Genomic DNA, 5,246 nt, shown 5'->3' with positions numbered 1-5,246 from the left:
TTTATTTTATTTTTAAATCAAGTAAGAATTTTCTTCAAGAACTGTAGGAGCCCACTCTTTATTTCTAGTGCTTGGGAATTTGATTTATAGGGAGTGTGTGGTTTAATTTGCAGGGATGGAAAGCTTTACTAATGAATTAAAATATTTCCACAAAATGGTCTAATTTAAATTTAGGTACAATATACATCATGTATTATATAACATTCTATTCTTGCATCCCCCACAGCGAAAAATACCTTAGCTAGGAGTGAATGAAAACATATGGGTACAAGCATGCGATCATAACATCAAAACAATGTGCTCATTATGAAATAGTTTGTAGACATATACTTGTCTCAAATATGCACAATACTGCTATAATAAAAACTTTTCATGTGAAGTGCTCATTATGGAGTTTATCTGAAGGGAAGCAAGGGAGAGAAGTATTCTAGAGAAATCAGTATTGCCATTCTAAGTCTATCCATGAAGTACTGTATCTCTCTTGGGGAATGCCTTAGTACGCTTTTCTCTCTCTTTTTGTGAATTTAAACATAATGTGATATTGGAAAAAAATGGTTGAATTAATTAATTAATTATTACTAACCTAGGGTTCAGGGGCTCTTCTTGTTTTAGCATCAAGGATATGTCTATGATTTTTCAAACTTACATCTTCAATGTGTAGGTCTAGTTATGCAATGTGTAGGTCTAGTTATGCACTCAATGTGTAGGTCTGGTATATATTAGCTTTCATCAATGTGACCAGATACCTTGGAAAAACAATTTCAAAGAGGATTTTTTTTGGTTCATGATTTCAGAGGTTTCATTCTACAATGAAGTGACTTTGTGACTTTTAGGCCTGTGATAAGGCAGAAATATCATGAAAAGATATAGCTGAAGAAAGCTGCTCTCCTCATGGCATCCATGAAGGAGAGAGAAAAAGATAGAGCTAGAGGTAGGCTTAGGGCTAGGGCTAGGGCTAAGGATAGGGCTAGTATAGTATAAGTAAGGTGTAGGTATAGGTGTAGGTATAGGTATAGGTATAGGTATAGGTATAGGTATAGGTATAGGTATAGGGGTAGTGATATAGTGTAACAGAAGAGGGGTCAGGGATCAGATATTGTCTGCAAGGTCATGTCTCTATGACCATTTCTCCCAACTAAGCCCTGTGTCCTAAGTTTCCATTATCTTCAAATAATGTCACCCAATTATATCTTATCAGTGGATTAAACCATTATAAGTAGACTGCTCTCATGCTTGAATCACCCTCCAAAAGACCACCTCAGAACACGTGAGACTTTGGGAGGGCATTCCAAATCTAAACCATAACATCATGGACACTTCTGTTCTATTTCTTCATCATGTCTATTTTTTATTAAGCCTACTTCTTTTAATTATTTATTGCTGATTAGTCTTATTCTATGTGACATATCATTTTTACAAATTTCCTTAGTAACTCTAGACAGCTGCATTTCACTTATTTTTTTCTTTTTACTTACTGACTGTTCATTCACTTATATTTTGTAATGTAGCTCTGGGATTGTGTTACACATAAACTTGTATATCTCATATATACTTTGAATTATTTCATTTATATATGTCCTTCTGAATTAAATTGTGTAAATCTCTCAAGGACAAAAATATGGCTTATAAATTTTTATTAATACCTATTTTTCTTTCAATACTCTGAGTCCCATAAGAAGGGCCAACTCCTTTAACATTTTGAGTCTACTTGAATTTTATTGGCCTAATTTCAATTCTACCATTGTCTTAGATACTTTTTATTTGCTGAGACAAAATATCTGAGACCCAGTGTTAAAGGGGAAAGGTTTACTTAGCTTACAGTTTGTAGAAGTTTCAATTCATAATTGGCTGGCTCCAAGGCAGAGTGGTGTATCAGAGGGAGAAACCATCCATGGGAGCAGAAGATAACAAAAGCAAGAGGACAGGAATGGAGAGCAAGCCTTTTTCTATCCCTTATATTTTATGCAGGTTACCTGCCTTAGGGTAAGTATAGCACTCACACCCTTAATCCTAGCATTAGACCATAAATCAATAACAAGCTCTAGATTCAGCTGCCTTTGAAAAGCCCAGCCCCCCCCCCCATTACTGCATGAGGCTTTGTGGGGACATCGAGACACAAACCATAACATTCTTCCCTGGCCCCCAAAGACTTACGTACCTTCTTTTATGCAAAAGGCATCTAGCCCATCTCTAAGAGTTTCCAAAGTTCTAATAGTTTCAGCATTGATGAAAAGTCCAAGTCAATAGTCAAAAGTCTCCTCTGAGATGTAAGACAAACTCTCAGCTGTGACCCCTGTATAAATGAAAAGAAAGTTAAATGCTTCCAAGTACTTCCAACATTCAATGTCACAAAATAGACATCTCCATTCCAAAAGGGGGATACAAAGAAATAGGACCAAAGCAAGTCCAAAATCCACCAAAGCAAACATTAAAACTTGTAGTTCCAGGTACAGCATCCAAGGAAATTTGTGGCAAGATATGAACTCCAAAGGGCCTGAGTGCCTCTGACCCTATAGCACTTCCTGTGGTTGTAGCTCCCGTGGCTTCTCTCTTGGGTTGGATCTGCACCCTCCTTGCAGTTTTCCTCAGACAATCCACATCCCTGGCTTCTCCAAATTTCTGTGGTCTTCAGTGCACTTTTGGTTTCACACTCACAGCTTCACACTCTCAGTGGCACACTGCCTGGCCTCCTGGGTGTTTTGAAATCTGGGTAGAAACCACCCTGAACCCATAACTCTTGCATTTTACATGCACCTAAAACCAGCACCCTTGGATAAAGTTAAAGTCTGATGCCAGCAGGAGCACTAGCCAGGCTCCCCTTTCTCTTGGCTGTAGGAGTGGAATGTCTGGATTGCTGAGGGGTGTGGTGTGGCAGAGGTACAGTCCTTCATGGCAGCAGAAGATACCAAAAGGAACAAGAGAGGAGGGGAGAGCAAGTCTCTTCCAGTCCCTTATACTGTATGCAGGCTACCTGTAGAGTGGGTGTAGCACTCACACCGTTAATCCCACCCCAGCATTGGACCAGACCGTAAATCAATCAGAAACTGTAGAAGACCACCCTCATGACTGCGTGAGGTTTTGCGGGGACATCACAAACCATAACAACCATCAACTGTGTATTTTTTTCAGCATATAATTTTTTTGTGATAATGGGGATCCAACTCAGGAGTACTTAACCACGGAGCTAAATCACCATCTTTAAAAAAAATTTAATTTACTTTCAATAAGTTGCCCAGACCAAATTTTAACCTACAATCTTCTTGCCACAGCCTTCCAATTAGCTAGGTTATAGGTATTTAACTATATGCTATTTGAATGAAATTTTGAATTAGTTTTATGTTATATATTAATAGTCCTTAATTAACTTATGTATCAACTGTAGTTAGAATTGTCCTCCAAACCCTAGCCAAAGTAACATCATTTTGTAGTGCACACCTCTCTGTCTATTTAGTGCACCTCTGTAACCCCCAGCAAGTGCTAAGGTTGTGTGCCAGACTGCAGCATAACAAGGCCATTGTCTTAGTTACTTTTCTGGTTGTTGAGACAGAATATATGGCACTCAAAGTTAAAGGAGAAAAGGTTTATTTGGCTAACAGTTTGTAGAGGTTTTAGTTGGTAAACATCTGGCTCCAAGGCTGGGTGGCATGGCAAAGGGGCATCACAGAGGAGAAACAGTTCATGGTAGGCAGAAGCCAGCAAGCAGGAAGCAACAAATGACAGATTCTTTCTTTCCCTTTGTATTGTATCCAGGCGACCTGCTCTTAGGGCAGGTAGCACTCACACCCAGGGTGAGGCACCCTTACTCCTACACAGAACTATGCCAAACAAATCAGTGGACTAATTTGGTAGTCACACACCCTCGATCCCTGTGTCACACACTCTAGATCCTGCCACCCCTGAAAAGCCCTACCTATGACTACATTAGGCCTTGAGTGGACACGGAGACACAAACCATAACAGCTGTCCATCACTGTGGCTAGACAGTGCTTGCTGAGATTGGTGGAGTTTTCAGACAGCTTGGGATGGAATTAAAGTACACACAGTTTTTCTCAAAGATCTGTCTTTGTTTTGATCCTGCCCTTGCTATTTTAATTAGTGCTGTATAAAAATAGTCATCCAACATGAGAATGGGGCAGTTGTGACCTTGGTAGTGCTACAACCCTCAGATTGTCTACTGCTCAGTAAGAAATCCCTAGTAAACTCATATATTCATCCGGCTGTCCTCATCACCCCTCTCAATTTAGAGACAGACAATTCCTTTATACCTTTCTGAAATACTCAGATAACAGCTGGACCCCAAACAGGGAGCCAACAGCTCCAAAGGTGAGTCTAGAAGAGTGTCAGCAGGGGAAATCCTGAGGTGGCTGTCCTCCATGTGGTCTGGGCTTACATGTCCCCTGGGATGAGTAAGGCCTGTTATGTGAATATGGGGACACCCCAAAAATGTGTTACAGACTGAGAGTATACTAAAAACCCTGAAGTTAGTCCATATGGGACAGGATTGTAAGAGAAATATAGCCAATGTGTATGGCCCCTCACAAGGACAAAAACCAAAAATAAAACAAGAGTTATAAATATTATAACAGAATCACTTGTATAAGCCCTGCCAAAAGGTAAATAAAGCCAAGAGGCTGTAAGAAAGGGTTCTTTTTTTTTTTTTAAAGAGAGTAGTACATGAGAAACAAACAAACAAAAAAATAGAACAGTAGCAGCATACCAGTATCCTGAACATAAACAAATCAAAGCAAGAATATTCAAAGTGATACAGGGTCTCAAGACAAATTATTACAAATCAACAGTGGTTGTTACATTGCATATTGCTCTCCTCAATTATATTGCTCAGATTATCAGATGCAATAATGAAAGATTGCTCAAACCATTAAAGAGAATAAGAAAATAATTCTTCAACAAAACATTAGAGATAATACAGAGTTTCACTAGACAAGATGGTAGGAGTTCACCATTTTAATTCCATTGCATATTGTTACCTTCAAATCAGTTGCTCAGACCACCAGACATAAGCATGCAAAGTCGATCAGAACATAAAAAATTGTGACCAGTAACTGTTCATTTCGGTACACCATCAGACAACAGCACTACAGTCTTCACAGCTATACATTTATATATTTATGTTTTGCCTGCCTTCTTTCTTTTTTCTTGTTTCCCTTATCCCAGTCATTCCTTCCTTTGAGCAATTTCTTTTCCTTTCCTATCATCTATTGTACATTTTGAGTTTTACCTAGTCT

Source organism: Chinchilla lanigera, unplaced genomic scaffold (genome assembly GCF_000276665.1).
Source record: "Chinchilla lanigera isolate Chin_1 unplaced genomic scaffold, ChiLan1.0 scaffold00030, whole genome shotgun sequence".
In the NCBI taxonomy this organism is placed as follows: Eukaryota; Metazoa; Chordata; class Mammalia; order Rodentia; family Chinchillidae; genus Chinchilla; species Chinchilla lanigera.
The sequence above is the reverse complement of the archived record's forward strand: the minus strand, read 5'-3'. Positions refer to the sequence as shown.